Raw genomic sequence first — 17,693 nt, forward strand, 5'->3', positions numbered from 1 at the left:
CCTCTTTTCTAATATTGATGTTTAAAGTAGTTTTTTTCTTAATTATTTTATAAATTCAAATTTATCAAGATACGTGAAAGTACCAAATGAGACAACAAGCACAATATAATAAAGAATTAGTCAATTAACCAAATGGAATTCACAATAAACTAAACGAGACAGGAAGTTTTACATAAAAAATGTATTTAAATTCAAAGGTGCTTTTGTTGTATTAAAACGTTATTTGATTTCAATCCATACAAGTTGAACGGTAATAACTGTTTTTTCTCATAAACCTTGACTTGTTCACGTTGTCTCCTCCCTCACAAAAAGAAAAAAAACACACAAACAAAAGAGAACCGACACACAATGAAGCAAATACAACACAAAAACACATTTTTCACTACCAAAAACTACTAAAAATACATTTCCAAAAACCAATGCCATCTTCACCTGCGTTTGCTTTCTGTGTCTTGTTTCTCTGTCGACGTTACACAATGAAGCAAATACAACAACAAAAAACACATTTCTTCACTACCAAAAACTACTAAAAATACATTTCCAAAAACCAATGCCATTTCTTCACCTGCGTTTGCTTTCTGTGTTCTTGTTTCTCCTGTCGACGTTTTCGATACGGAACACGAATTGGAATCCTTGCTACTGCTCAAGAAAAATTTCACCAATGCCAACGCTCTCAATTCTTGGATGCCCGGTTCAGCACCCTGCAATGGACGAACACATTGGACCGGATTGCTCTGTTACAACGGCGGCGTCATTGGTTTGAACCTCAAAGGGATGGGATTATCGGGGAACATTAAGGTCGAAGCTTGGCCGAGATCAAGGGATTACGTTCTTCAGTGTCGTTAACAATTCTTTCGGGGCGACATCCCGGAACTCAATCGTTTGGTCGAATTGAGGGCCTTGTACTTGTCCGATAATCAATTTTCGGGCGAAATCCCGCCTTATTACTTTAGCCAAATGGGTCCTTGAAGAAGGTTTGGTTGTCGAACAACAAGTTCACCGGGAGCATCCCGCTTTCGCTCGGTCATCGAACACAAACTTGTCGGGGAATCCCTTTTCGATTATCAAAATTCAATGCAGCTCGTTCAAAGGGAATCCGGGTCTTTGCGGGAAGAATTTGGGTGTTGAATGTGCCAAACTGGTCGAAAATTCGACAGCTTTGAAAACGGATCCGGACGGGCTGTTATGACACCTAATAAAAGAAGTTACCAAAAGTATCTTGTTGCATTCAGTGTAGGAATTATGTTAATTACAGTTATTATCTTAGCTGTAATTGGAGGATGAAGAAAAAGAAAAAGGATACGAATGCGGCACCGCCGGCGCCTGCACAGGGAAGCTCCGATGACCCCATCGAAGTACGAGTCATAGTACCGACGGGGAAAGAAGTGGAACCAAACAGAAAAAGTAATGCAAGTTCAAGCTCAAGCTGCAGAGGGTCTAATAATCTAAAGGCCAGAGCAGCAGCACCGTGGATCTCGTGATGGTAAATGACGAAAAGGGTGTTTTCAAGTTGGCGGATTTGATGAAAGCGGCCGCGGAAGTGCTCGGGAACGGAGGGCTAGGGCCTTGTTATAAGGCCACGGTGGCTAATGGGGTTGAGGTGGTGGTAAAAAAATGAGAGATATGAATGCATTAGGGAAAGATGATTTTGATAAGGAAGTTAAAAGGCTTGGAAAGCTCAGACACCCCAATATTTTAACGCCTTTAGCTTACCATTACCGCCCCGGGAAAAGCTTTTTGTTTATGAATACCTTCCTAATGGCAGCTTGCTTTACTTTTTACATGGATGAAATTTTATCTTTTGCCTCCGTATCTCGATTTTTACTTTCATCACCGTACGGTTGTCGGAAACTTTGTGTCTCGAATTTATTCAACATTGTGTTTTCTATGTATTCCTTACGTTGTTATGTTGAATAGGTGATCGTGACTCGTCCCAAGTCGAGCTTGATTGGCCTGCGAGACTAAAGATTGTGCAAGGAATCGCCAGGGGATTAGATCTTCACATGGAACTTTCTTCCTTTGAAGTGCCTCATGGCAATCTCAAATCGAGCAATGTTCTACTCGGCCCGATAATCATCCGTTTCTCTCCGACTACGGATATCGCCCGTTAGTAAACGCCAAAGGGACCGAAGCCCTGTTTGCTTACAAGACTCCCGAAGCTACACAAGGAGGAAAGTATCCCCTAAAGTGATGTATATTGTTTAGGAATCATCATTCTTGAGATCCTTACAGGGAAATTCCCTCATATCTTAGGCACGACGAAGGGGGAACCGATGTAATCCAATGGGCAGAATCCGCCCTTTCAGAACGGAGACAGGATGAATTACTCGACCCGGAAATAACCGACACCCAAAATTCATCACTCCGTAACATGGAGAGGCTCCTCCATATAGGCTTGCTGTGTACTCAAACTTGTTCCGGGACTCGTTTAGAATTGAAAACAGCCATTAAAATGATAGAGGAGCTACAGGTAGAGGGAGGTCAGTAACTCAACTTTTCCCGGGACTGACCGACCGACGAGGAGACGTTGATTCAGAGAGCTTTGAAGATTTAGATCAGTAGGACGTTGACGATGGCCGATAGTTTCGTCTTCGCCATCTCGTATGTAAATAGAAGTTTCAATTTTTGTGACGTTGAAACATATCGGTATATAATTCTCAACGTAGAATGAGTTGCAGTGGCTTCTACAATGATTTTATAGACCTTTGTTGAAGTCAATTTAGGTTTGATGTTCAAAACAAGTATTGTATAGAACATGTTTAAATGTAACTTTAGCACTTTCTTTTAATAAATATGTTTTTTTACAGTATTTTCATTTTTAATGAAAATACAAGTATTTAAATACCTATTTTGACAAAAAAAACTTCAAGTACTTAAAAAAAATTCAGTGCAAGAATCAAACTGTCGGCGGAATCCACTCGTGTAACTCATAATTTAAAGAGAAAAAAAATCATTAATCTGTTTTTCATTATTGTTTATTGTGATTAAGTATATCTGATGAAGATTAATAAACCGGAGATTGTACGTGCAATGCATGCATTTGCACGTGAATGTCGGCCTAATTTTGGCGGCAAAACTTTCGAAATAATGTTATGGAAAAAATTAATTCACGAGATAAAGTACTCCCAAGATTAATTGCTCAAATAAGGTGAAATCCACAGTGTTGGTCGTAGGTCGCCATGTTTTCCCGGCGAGCTACAAGAGATTGCATGTGCCATGCACGTCCCAACACGCTGGGCATCCGAGGCCATCCGACCGAGGTCATCCGACCGAGGCCATCCGACCGAGGCCATCCGAACGAGCTATCCGAGGCCATGCACTCCGGGCGACCTACCCTCGATCGGTAGCTCGCTCGGTTGCCCTCGGATGCCCTCGCATAGCTCGTTCGGATGGCCTCGGTCGGATGGCCTCGGATGCTCGGATGCTTTCGGATGACCTCGGTCGGATGGCCTCGGATGCCCAGCGTGTTGGGACGTGCATGGAACATGCAATCTCTTGTAGGTCGCCGGGAAGACATGGCGACCTAGTAGGTCGTCCGGAAGGCATGGCGACCTACGGCCAACACTGTGGATTTCACCTTATTTGAGCAATTAATCTTGGGAGTGCTTTATCTCGTGAATTAATTTTTTCCAGAACATTATTTCGAAAGTTTTGCCAATTTTGACACTCCATTAGTTGACTTCGTTAATTAATTAATTTATGTTATTTTATATGTGGCCAAAAGATCAACACCAATGTATGGTTTTTCCATTACATATAAGTCTTGTCTAGATTTATTTTGATTGGTTTCCAATATTATTCTGATTATAATAGTATATTTTGAATAATTATTCTGATTAATATATTTACAATATATGGATTTTAAATACTATACAGAGGGTTCAATAGGTGGTTTGGATCAAGTACTATGCTTTGAAGGGCCAATTTTTTTCCTACTGTAAGCCTCATCATAACTGAATCTTGAAGAAGTTGCTTAATTTGAGAGGGGAGCCTGGATCCTATTTACTGGTGGAGTTGATTGAAGGAAGGTAAACTGTGTTTGAAATTTTGATTTCTAATATTGATTCATATAATTTAAGTAATTGATAATTGTTGTTGTACACACGGTAATGATTAGTGTAATATTGAGGAGGCAATTAAAGGGTGTAAATCTCTCCTTCCCATACTATTAAAATATAAGTTTGAGTGCTATTATATGTAACTGAAAAGTAAATGGATCTTTCGGTTATTTTGGCATTCCGATTATTTTGTGATTTAAAAAATATAATGAATCAATTTTTTAAAATCTCACGTAGCAGAATTTTTTTTTTCAAGGCCCTCTCTTTTTCTCTCTTAAAAAAGAAAATAAGAACACTATATGTTTTGGGGTTCTGATTATTTCATCAAAAATCAAACAAGTCTTGATATCATCACAAGATGAATTGTGGATTATACAATATTGAGCTTGGATAACATTTATTATTTCTTGCTTTTGGGATATTCAACTATCATAATAGAATCAATAAGTAAGTTTTCATTTCTTTTACTACAATTCTTAATAATTATGCCATGAGCTTGATTTGGTTGATTTAATTACTCTATCAAGATCCTCATGTATTAATTGATTCACATGCAAGATTAATTGATTTTAACACTTGGCCTCAGAGCCAGGTTTGATAGGAATTAAATCACCGATTTAGGTTTCATAAGAAATTTGAGTATTTTTCTTATTAAAGGTTTCATAAAAAATTTGGGTATTTTCTTATTGAAGATTAATTGAAGTGGCAAATTGACAATTGATTATGATATTGATGTTAGATTGACTGTTAATTAATAAGGAACAATGATATGATCCTAGTTTGATGGTGAATGGCATTGTCGTGACAAGTGAAGTTGTCGAGGCAAGTAGAGTTAATGATGTTGCTGTGGCAAGTGAAGTTGTCGTGGCAAGTGTAGGATCACAAACAATGTTGGATCATGATTTAAATCTTTAATATTTTTGAGTGCGTTAGTCACCAAAGTGGCTCATTCAAAATTCATTAAATGATTTATATTATGTTTATAAATGTTTATTTGATGTAGCATCATAAACGAGTACATTTAAGAATATTAAACATTTATAGTTATTAACATGTAGTTATACGATTACTCAAAGGTAGATCTTACTCGTGGTTAATAATAATTGAAGTAAGTTATGAACTTTTTAATTAATATATAAGTTACATCCAAAGATGACTTGTATGTTAAAGTAAACTTAATGATTGGCCTTACATATGTTATAAGAATGATGCATGTTTGATGATTGTTGGTTGTCTTTAGATTTAGCCTAAAGGTGAATTAAATGCAATGTTTTGGTATATGCTATAGTTTGAATTGTGGTTTAAATTTTAAGCAATTAATATGTAAGATGTAAATGTTTGCAGTGGTCTCTACTATGTCAATATGACTGCCAATGGTATCAAGTTTAATGGGAAAAACTATGATGATTAGATCGAATATGTTAAGTTAAATGATGGCCTTTTGAGACCAATTTATCTCTAGTTAGGATGAACCCATTAAACTGATCGATACTAGTTCAAAGGCAGACAAGAAACTAGAAATCGAATAGGCTTATGATGAGCTTTCTTAAGCTTAGCATAGCACCTAATATTAAGCCTTCCCAGCCCAAGACTGAGAGAGGGAATTTGTGGCTGAAATTAAGAAGTGTACTATGACAGACATTGTGGATAAGTCTGTTGTTGTTGCTCTTATTGATGATTTATCTAATAGAGAGTACACTATAGCTCATTCAATGGAAGAACATATTACTCACATGGTGAATACCTACAACCAACTTAAAAGTTTGGATATTGATATTGGTGAGAGGGTGTTGGTTGAGCTCATGCTGAAATCATGTAAAAGTGATGATTTCAAGCAATTTCAGAGCACATACAACCAACTTAAGGAAAAATGATTGTTGAAAACATTTTGATATTTCTATATAACAAATTAAGTTAAATGAATTTTAAGATTTTCCAAATGATTTTCTAAGTATATTCGATAGAATTATTCGAATATCAAAACATTACTCCAAATCTTTCAAAGATCATTTTTAATCCTTACTCAAAGTGTAAAATTAAGTTTTAATCTTAAAACAATTTCAAAATAATTTTACAAAGTATTTCGAACCATTTCAAAGCCAAAAATTCCAGATTGCTCAGAGGGAACCGATTCCCCCCCATAGGGGGTACCGATTCCCCCCTGAATGGTTTGGCTCCGATAATTCCAGTATGCTCGGAGGGAACCGATTCCCCCTTGTATAACGGTCGAAATATTTAAATTTTATACTTAGGGAACCGATTCCCCATAGGGGGTACCGATTCCCCCCACGCTCCAAGCTGTTTTATTAATTGTTTTCACACTAAAACGACTATATGATCTTCACTAATCATCCCCAACGTTCATAAGTGATTCAAGGTGTATTTAAACAAGTTCTGAAGCCCTTGATCAACAAGAAATTATAGAGAAACAAGAGAGAAAGCATCAAACACCAAGTTTGTGCAAATCAAGCCAATTTTCCTTTCAATATTCATTTTGCTTTCAAGAACACCATTTGTGCTCATTTGTAATTATCTTTGAGTGTTCTTTTCTTGTTCTAGAATTGTGCAAACATCTTACCTTGTGAGGTTTTCCTTGTAAGTTTGCAAATTTGTAATCTTCTCTTTAGGAAAGAGTGTTCTCAAGAATTGGGGTATATTCTTGAGGGTATTGTAAGGTTATCTCTTTGGCCTCAAAAGAAAGAACAAATTAGTGAATTTGTTGGAAAATCCTTAGTGTGGATAGCTAAGGTAGTGGACGTAGACTTTGATTGAGAAAGTCGAACCACTCTAAATCGCTGTGCAATTACTTTCAATTTTCTGCAAAAGCTTCCACCAAATTTTTAATTGCCAATTCACCCCCCTCTTGGCCAATTCTGTCAATCAATTAACTCAACAATTGGTATCAGAGCCTAACTTATTTGAAGGTTTAATCGCCTCTTGAGTCGATCCGGGAAGAGTTAAATCGATAAAGATGGTGTCCACTTCCGGTTCATTCTCCATGGAAGAATCCAGACCAATTGACGTGCCTCCACACTTCAATGGAACAAATTATCGTCATTGGAAGAGGTGTATGATGATTCATCAAAGCATTTGATATGGAAGCTTGGATGATAATCAAGAAAGGATATTCCTCTCCTACTAAGAAGGCAAAGAAGTGGAGTATTCAAGAACGGAATGAAGCTCAACAAAACTCAAAGGCTATGCACATGTTGTGTGCAATTGATCCTAATGTATAAAGGAGTTTCTTCTTGTTCAAGTGCCAAGAAAATGTGGATAAGCTTGAGGAGATCTATAGAGACAAGGAAGAAGAAGAACCAATAAAGTGATGTCTCTATTAGCTCTCACAGAGCCAAAGGTATCTTCTAACTCAAATATATCAAATTCAAAATCTTTTAATGAGTTACAAGATGCTTATGATAAATTATTTCGGAGTTTGAGACCATGAACTCCAAATACAATAAATTGATTTCTAAATTTATTGCTAAAAATGATCTTCTTTGAAAGCTAAAACAGACTTGGAAAATCAAAATGAAATGTTGAGAAAGGAGTTAGAGCTTTCAAAATAAAATCTGAAAACTTTGAAAAAGAAATTTTCAAATTAAACAAACTTCTTCTAGAAATGAAAATGGATTTTGAAAATCAAAATGAAATCTTGAAGAAGGATTTAGAACTCTCAAAAATGAAATTTGAAAGTATTGAAAAAGAAAATTTCAATTTAAAAGATAAGCTTGAATGTTTAACAAAAGAAAAAGAGATCATTCTAAATAATTCATCTAGTTCAATAATGACAATATGTTCACATTTTCATTATCATGGTCATAAGGAACATACTTGTCCTTTAAAGAAAGGAAAACGATTTAAAATTAGACAAATATGGATTCCAAAAGGAACAAGAGGCATTGAAACTAATGTTCAAGGATCCAAAGCAATTTGGATACCAAAATCTACTTAAAAGTCTCTTGTAGGTGTGTGGGAGCAATGGTAATGAAGTTGATGATATTCAATATGCTCTAGCCACACATGAAAAAGTAATGGGTAACCTCTAAACTTAATTTTTTTTGGTTGCTCATTTATTCTATGCATGCATGAGGTTTTAAATGTTAAATAATTCTAAATGATTATGTTTTGTCTCATGTATGTTGAAAAATATTGTATGATGAACATGGTAATTTTTTTTTAAACTCTAGTTCATCATATTAATTTTTGGTCAAAATTATTTTTTAAAATGTAATTGATATCTCTTTAATAATTGATATTGATTTTTCAAGAACTTTGGTTTTGCAAAATTTTGATCTGAAATTTTTAATGTTTATGCATAGATTTTTGTTTAAATATTATAAAGTTTTAATGCATAACATTTTCAAAAACTTTATGCATGTGCTCTTACTCTCTATAATCAATATTTCATAATGTTTTATATGTGAATGGGTTAAAAGCATAATCTTTTGAAAAATAAATTTGATAAAAGATACAATGTTTTATTTTAAATGATTATAAAATTGATTGACATTGCATCTAATCGGATTATGCTTGTTGGTCATAAAATAGGAAACATATACATGGTGCATTTAGATTCTTTTGATACGACTAATTTATGCCTAGTTGCTAAGGATGAACATGATAGTTGGTTATGGCATAGGAGACTAGGACATGCTAGTATGAGTGTTTTGCAACGGTTAATTCAAGGAGACCTAGTAAGAGGGTTGCCTAAGCTTAAATTTGATAATGATAAAATCTGTGATGCTTGTGCTAAAGGAAAACAAAAGCGAGTTTCTTTTAAATCCATTAATGATGTATCAACTAGTAGAGTTTTACAATTGATCCATTTAGATCTTTTTGGGCCAACTAGAACTACTAGCTTGGGTGGAAAACAATATGCATTTGTCTTGGTAGATGACTATTCTAGATATACTTGGGTTCTATTTTTAAATACTAAAGATGAAGCATTAGAACAATTCATCACGTTTTCAAAAGTAATCCAAAATGAAAAAGGTTACTCTATAACTAGTGTTAGGAGTGATCATGGAATTGAATTTGAAAATCTTGGATTTACTGAATTTTGTAACTCTAACGGTATTAGCCATAATTTTTCAGCACCTAGAACCCCTCAACAAAATGGAGTTGTTGAGAGGAAAAATCGAACTTTAGAAGAAATGGCTAGAACCATGCTTTGTGAAAATAATTTGCCAAAATTTTTGGGTGGAAGCCACAAATACCGCTTGTTATGTTGTAAATCGAGTAATGATTAGACCAATTTTAAAGAAAACTCCATATGAAATTTTCAAAAATAAAAAGCCTAACATTAGTTATTTTCATCCTTTGGATGTAAATGTTTTGTTTTAAACAACGGTAAAGAAAACCTTGGCAAAGTTGATGCTAAAAGTGATGAAGGAATTTTTCTGGGTTATTCCTTAAATTTTAAAGCCTATCGTGTATTTAATAAAAGAACTTTAGTTGTAGAAGAGTCTATACATGTTGTTGTCGATGATAATCCCCTTCCGAGGAAGGATTCTTGTGTGAATGATGATGTAGGTGTTATAAATACAAATGACGTTAGACATGACGTTGGAGAACCATCATCAAAGGAAGAAACGAAAAATGAGGAAACTCATGATCCTCTTGAGAATCAAACCATTGAAGAAAGGGAAGTATCTTATCCAAGAGAGTACAACTATGTCAAGGATGGTGAAATTATAGGTGATCCATCAAAAGGGGTAACAACTCGATCTTCTCTTAGAAATATTTGTAATTATGTTGCATTTATCTCATGCATAGAGCCTAAGAATATTAAAGAAGCATTAAATGATGAACATTGGATTATGGCTATGCAAGAAGAGTTAAATCAATTTGAGAGAAGTAAAGTATGGACATTAGTTGAAAGGTCTAGTAATAAATCTACTGTAGGTACTAGATGGGTATTTAGGAATAAGCTTGATGAGAGTGGTAATATAGTGAGAAACAAGGCTAGACTTATTGCTCAAGGGTATACTCAAGAAGAGGGCATAGACTATGATGAAACATACGCTCCCGTAGCTAGGATGGAAACAATTAGAATGTTATTAGCATTTGCATGTTCAATGAATTTAAATTATATCAAATGGATGTTAAAAGTTCATTTTTAAATGGTTTTATAAAAAAAAGAAGTGTATGTGGAACAACCTCCAGGTTTTGAAGATTCAAATTTTCCGGATCATGTTTTAAAATTGACAAAAGCACTTTATGGTTTAAAGCAAGCTCCTAGAGCTTGGTATGAAAGATTGTCAAATTTTTTAATTGAAAAAGGTTTTTCAAAAGGGAAGGTTGACACTACATTGTTTTTGAAGCATAAAGGTGAAGATTTATTAGTAGTTCAAATTTATGTTGATGATATAATATTTTGGTTCTACTAATGATGTTCTTTGCCAAGAATTTTCTAAGCTAATGCAAAGTGAGTTTGAGATGAGCATGATGGGGGAGCTCTTATTTTTCTTGGGACTCCAAATCAAGCAAAGAAAAGATGGCATCTTCATCAATCAAGCTAAGTACGTCAAAGATATGCTCAAGAAGTTTGGACTGGAAAATGGGAAACCTCATGACACTCCAATGAGCTCTTCAACAAAGCTTGACTTAGATGAAGAAGGTAAATGTGTAGATGTTAAATTATATAGGTCAATGATTGGATCTCTACTTTATCTAACTGCAAGTAGACCGGATATTATGTTTAGTGTTTGCTTATGTGCTAGATTTCAATCATACCCTAAGGAATCACATTAATAGCTGTTAAGAGAATCTTTAGATACCTTAAGGACACTCCTAGTTTAGGACTTTGGTATCCTAGAGACTCTAGCTTTAGCTTGCATGCTTTTTTTGATGCGGATTATGGAGGATGCAAATTAGATAGGAAAAGCACCTCCGGTACTTGTCAATTCCTTGGAAATATGCTAATTTCTTGGTTTTCAAAGAAACAAAATTGTGTTGCATTATCTACCACTGAAGCCGAATACATTTCAGCTGGTAGTTGTTGTGCACAAGTTTTATGGATGAAACAACAACTTTTTGATTATGGAATTGAAGTAGGTACCATTCCTATCAAGTGTGACAATAATAGTGCTATTTGTCTCACTAAAAATCCCATCCAACACTCTAGAACTAAGCACATTGAAATAAGACATCACTTCATTAGAGACCATGTCACTAAGGAAGATGTAGTTCTAGAATTTGTTGATACTTTGCACCAATTAGCGGATATCTTTACAAACCTTTAGACAAGGAACGATTTTGGACACTTAGGAGAATTACGTTTGACCAATCTATCTTCACTGAGTGTTTAAAATAATTTTAGCACTTTTAATAATAAATGAAAAATGCTTATAATAGCAATTTTTGATTGCATTCATTGCTATTAGTTAGGGGGAGTTTATGATTCATGATGAAAAATTAATTTTATGTTCAAATATTGTTTAAAGATTAATTTAATTATTTGAACATGATTAATTTTCAATATATGAGTTGCCAATACCACTAGAGGAAATTAATTTAGCATTTTGAGTATTTAAAATCGGATTTTAGCATTTTGGTGTAGAGGGAATCGATCCCCCCATGAGAGAACCGATTCCCCCTTTGAAGGGGAACCGATTCCCCCCACAGGGGAATCGACACCCCCCTGGGGTTCTGGTTTTAACACGGGCTGAACCCAATATTTGCTCAAACCTCTCTTATTTTTCTCTCTTCCGCCGTTCCCTCTCAACTCTCTCCCTATCTCCATTCTTGCCTCAAATCATTGATTTTAATCGGAATTCACTTCAAATATCATCTCCTAAACTTGCAATCATCATTAAAATCGTGCAAACAACATCAAAATCCACTCAATCTCATCCTTCAAGGTAAAATTTTCTAAACTCCCTATTTTATTGATTTTGAACATAGGACTTGTTTTAATTAGTTCTAGGATGAACTTTAGATCGGGCATTGATTGTTTAGTGATTAGAAACTAGATATTACAACCAATTTCATCAAAAACACAAGAATTTTTCAAAAAATTTTTAAATTTTTTTTAAATTTTCGAAATTAAAAAAATGTTAATTTTAAAATTATTGTGTTTTGATTAAATTATGTTGTTGTTATGAAAACTATACATATATTTTTTCTCAAAACCATATTTTTTAAAAGTTTTTCAAAAAACTTTACCCATTAGGATTGATTTAGAGAACCTTGAAATATTGAGAACTCAATTGAGTTTTGGGATTGATTGAATTGCATACATGTGTTTCTAAATTGCAGGTTATCAATTCTATTTCGATTTCCTAAACCATGTCCAATCCTAAACGTGCTAGGTCTTCATCTAGTCGTTCACACCGTCAACCAAATCCACCTCCAAATCCTCCACCTATTCCAATTTCTAATCCTAATCCTATTGATCCTAATTTGACTATCCAAAATTCGTGTTTCAATCATCCTGGTCCTAGAAATCATCGTTTTTGGTATTATTAATATTTCGACTCTTACAAAATCCGGGAAGAACGTATTCCTTCTCGACAAGCTATGTTAGCTATCAATTTTAAATATCTTCCTCTTTTACAAGAGTGGAAATTTGATAAACTCTTTGACCTTGAACCCATCGTTTACCATCAACTTGTTCGTATTTTCTATTCTAATGCCGTTTGTGTTAAAAACCAAACTGAAACCGAAACCATAGGAATTCGTTCCTACATTCTAGGACAATTTATATATTGACTCGGCTTACATAGCCAATACATTCGGATTAGATAATGATGGGATTTCAAATGAAAAACAGGTTTTAGGATCTCGTTATAAAGAAGGGATAGTGCAAGTGTCCTAGACCTTCATGAACGTTTTCTTCATCTAATGATTTCTTGGTGGTTTCGACCATCCGGAGGTCGTTATTCTACTCTTAGAGCCTTAGATCTTTGGTGGTTCCATTGTTTCGAAAACAATATTAAAATCAACCTACCTCAGATTATTTTTGCTGAAATTGTTGAAACCGTAAATCTTGTTCCTAACAAAAAACTCTGTTCATCTCTTGTTTACGGTTGTATTTTGAGTAATCTGTTTTCCAAAGCTGGGCTTAGAGTCGGTCTAGATGCCGTTTTTCCTCTTAAGAAACAAATTAACCTTCTTTCCTTAACGAGAGCGGGATGGATTAAGGATAAGGAAACCGGTGAATGGGTTCGATCTTCTGCAAATACTCTGGGAGCTAGTTCTTTACAAGCTCCACCCAAAGCTGACGAAGATCTCGAGCTTGAGCAATTAATGCGAGACATCGATAAAGCCGAAGATGAACCTGAGCAGCCCGAGGAGCAGCCCGAAGAGCAAGCACAACAACGCATCCAATGCCTCCATATTTCCAATCCTTTATGGAGACATTCGATTTTTGATACGCTACTATGGATTCGCGTTTTACTTCTATAGAGTCCCATTTATCCACAATGGGAGCTCAACAATTAGAAATTCTTTGGGAAATGTGTGCAAATAATGAAGCAACCAACGCACGTATTAATGACCTCACTAACGAAATGGCTGCTATGCGAGCTCGTTTTCCTCCTCCTGATCCGGATATGTGATTCAATGTTTTGCTTTAAACTCCAAACTTGTTGTTTTAACATTTTCAATATTTTGGAATGTTTGAATTTGTGGATTGATTGACTTTGAATTTGTTTGGATTCATGAATGGTTAGAAATTATCTATTTGGTGTGATTAAATTTATTCATTATTGCATCATTTACTTCATGATTAGATATATGACCAATTTTGCCATTTCACATTAATTATGAATATTGATTATGAAACTAATGGCTAACGTTTCTCTTGCTTGTGATCTTAGCAGCTTATATTATGTATAATCAATTGGCTAAATGATTTCAAAACCTTGTTTAAATTCTTTAAAATGTCTTTTTGATTTAACAAAAAGGGGGAGAAGTGTTAAAGGTGTTTTTAAATGATAAATGGGAGAAGTGTTAAAGTAAGGGGGAGTAATTTCAAAACTTGATTGATTTCAAAATCTTAAAATTACTAAAATGTTTTTGTTATATCAAAAAGGGGGAGATTGTTGAAAACATTTTGATATTTCGATATAACAAATTAAGTTAAATGAATTTTAAGATTTTCCAAATGATTTCTAAGTATATTCGATAGAATTATTCGAATATCAAAACATTACTCCAAATCTTTCAAATATCATTTTTAATCCTTACTCAAAGTGTAAAATTAAGTTTAATCTTAAAACAATTTCAAAATAATTTTACAAAGTATTTCGAACCATTTCAAAGCCAAAAATTCCAGATTGATCAGAGGGAACCGATTCCCCCCCCCATAGGGGGTACCGATTCCCCCCTGAATGGTTTGGCTCCGAGAATTACAGTATGCTCGGAGGGAACCGATTCCCCCCCCAGGGGGCACCGATTCCCCCCTTGTATAACGGTCGAAATATTTGAATTTTACACTTAGGGAACCGATTCCCCATAGGGGGTACCGATTCCCCCCACGCTCCAAGCTGTTTTATTAATTTGTTTTCACACTAAAACGGCTATATGATCTTCACTAATCATCCCCAACGTTCAGAAGTGATTCAAGGTGTATTTAAACAAGTTCTGAAGCCCTTGATCAACAAGAAATTATAGAGAAACAAGAGAGAAAGCATCAAACACCAAGTTTGTGCAAATCAAGCCAATTTTCCTTTCAATATTCATTTTGCTTTCAAGAACACCATTTGTGCTCATTTGTAATTATCTTTGAGTGTTTTTTTCTTGTTCTAGAATTGTGCAAACATCTTACCTTGTGAGGTTTTCCTTGTAAGTTTGTAAATTTGTAATCTTCTCTTTGGGAAAGAGTGTTCTCAAGAATTGGGGTATATTCTTGAGGGTGTTGTAAGGTTATCTATTTGGCCTCAAAAGAAAGAAAAAATTAGTGAATTTATTGGAAAATCCTTAGTGTGGATAGCTAATGTAGTGGACGTAGACTTTGATTGAGAAAGTCGAACCACTCTAAATCGATGTGCAATTACTTTTAATTTTCTGCAAAAGCTTCCACCAAATTTTTAATTGCCAATTCACCCCCTCTTGGCCAATTCCATCAATCGATTAACTCAACAATGATCTCTTTTGTATACTAAGGCCATGCTCTTGCAAGAGGAGACAAAACAAAGGGAAAACCTTAAGGTCAAACTTCTCTAAGCCAACTTTGCCTATTGTGATAATTTAAATGTTAATTTTAGTGGCAACAAAGCTCCAAGTAAGAAATGGAAGAACAAGGGAAAATAGCCATTTAAGGTGCAACCCGGTAAAAGGCAAGGAGGGGTTGAAAAGATACTAAAATGTTTCTTTTGCAATAAACCTGGGCATAAGAAGGATGATTATCCAAAGAGGAAATCATGGTTTAAAAAGAGAGGTATAAATTTTGTTTCAGTATGCTTTGAATCAAAACTGATTGAGGTACATTCTAATACTTGGTGGCTTGATACTGGTGCAACCACTCATGTTTCTAATATTATGTAGGGTTACCTAAATATCCACCGAATGCCGAAAAGTGAAAGGTTTATATTTATGGGAAACATGATGACAATTAGAATTGAAGGTGTATGGACATATAGGATTGTGTTAGATATGAGTTATTTCCTTGATCTAAAGAAGTGTTTATATGTTCCAAATTGCTCTAGAAATCTTGTTTCTATTTCTAAGATGTTTTAGGATTGGACATGCTTGTTTTTCATTGTATTATAGAACAAACCTTTGTGGTTCTCGTTTATTGTCAGATACTTTGTATTGTTTTAATCTAAATTCTACTTTTGTTAATTACTTGTTTAATGTTGATGTTGAATGTGATGTTGATATGAAAAGGAATGCACTCAATGAATCTTCTGCTGACTTGTTCCATAAAAGACTCGATCATATATCAAAAGAAAGGATTTTGAGGCTAATTAAAAGTGGAATTTTGTCTCAATTAGATTTTACCGATTAGAATGATACTTGTGTGGATTGCATTAAGGGTAAGCAAACCAAACATGTATCAAAATAGGCTACCACAAGGAGTAGTGGATTACTTTATTTAATACTTACATATATTTTTTGTCCTTACGATGTATCGTCTTGGGGTGGTGAGAGGTATTTATCATCTTCATTGATGATTACTCTAGGTACTGTTACCTATATTTACTGTATGAAAGAACTCAATCAGTTGATGTCCTTGAGACATTTATTACGGAGGTTGAGAGACAGATAAATAGAAAGGTTAAGGTAATATGTTTCTATAGAGGTGGTGAATATTATGGAAAGACATCGGAAGTTGGACAAATTCTAGGTCCATTTAAGAAACTCCTTGAGTCTAAAGACATTTGTGCACAATATACAATGTCCGGATCGCCGCATCAAAATGGTGTAGTAGAAATGAGTAATCGTACATTGATGGAAATAGTGAGAAGTATGACGAATGATAGTTCTATAACTGTTTCATTGTGGATGTATGCATTGAGGATTACCACATACATATTTAATAGGGTACCTAGTAACCTTAAGGTACTTGCAAGGCACTAAGGATCACATGCTTACATATAGAAGAACTAGTAACCTTGGGATTGTTGGTTACTCGGGTTCGGACTATGTTGGATGTTCGGATACCTGGAATTTCACATTTGTCTATGTGTTCCTTCTAGCTGATGAAACTATCTCATGAAAGAGTGATAAGCAATTTGTCATTACTACTTCTACTATGAAGGCTGAATTTGTAGCATGCTTTGAAGCTACAGTTCAATCTTTACGAATGTTCAATTTTGTTGATGGTTTAGGCATCATTGGTACCATTGCTAAACTAATGATGATTTATTGTGATAATGCGACAGCTGTATTCTTCTATAAGAATAATAGATACTCCAAGGGTGCCAAACATATGGATTTAAAGTATCTATATGTCAAAGAAGATGTGCAAAATCAAAGAGTTCAAATAGTGCATATTGGCACCAATGATATAATTGTGGATCCGTTGACTAAAGTACTAGCTCCTAAGACATTTATTGGCCATGTTAGTGAAATGAGAGTAATTGCGAAGTCCTTGTATAGTGGGTGATTAGTCATACATGTATGAATATATTTCTTGCACATTTATGCTTGTTTGATATTCTAGATATCGATGTTTGTTTGGATTTTGCTTATCTATGAATCATATTTGAGTTATTCATATTTTGTTATGATTATAGATGTTGGATCTTATTTTAAGACATTGTCATATAAGATATTTTCGGGTGTCTATCTTATTAAATTGTGTCTGTTTGAATTGGATTGACCTGTAATACATGGAAGGATTCAGGACGTTTGAGAGGCCCGTGACTGCCATGATTCGGTCGGTGTAGTTCTTACGAAGTTGTGACTTGTATATTACATTATTTAAGTGAGCTCAAATTATGTTAATATGTTATATACTTGTCATATATGAATCAAGTGGGAGAATGTTAGAAATTTTGATTTCTAATATTGATTCATATAATTTACGTAATTGATAATTGTTGTTGTTATACACACGGTGATGAATAGTGTAGTATTGAGGAGACAATTATCAGGTGTAAATCCCTCCGTCCTATACCTTGAAAATATAAGTTTGAGTGGTGTTATGTGTAACTAAAAAGTAGAGGAGCTTTTCGGTTATTTTGG

At 34.6% G+C, this 17,693-nt stretch overlaps 1 pseudogene; it reads left to right on the forward strand.

The window, feature by feature from the left end:
* The first annotated feature begins 419 nt into the window (after nucleotides 1–419).
* LOC120179636 lies at nucleotides 420–2,488 on the forward strand (annotated as a pseudogene).
* The last annotated feature ends 15,205 nt before the right edge of the window (nucleotides 2,489–17,693 follow it).

The sequence above is a fragment of the Hibiscus syriacus genome, unplaced genomic scaffold (assembly GCF_006381635.1).
Source record: "Hibiscus syriacus cultivar Baekdansim isolate YM2019G1 unplaced genomic scaffold, ASM638163v2 tig00112443_pilon, whole genome shotgun sequence".
In the NCBI taxonomy this organism is placed as follows: Eukaryota; Viridiplantae; Streptophyta; class Magnoliopsida; order Malvales; family Malvaceae; genus Hibiscus; species Hibiscus syriacus.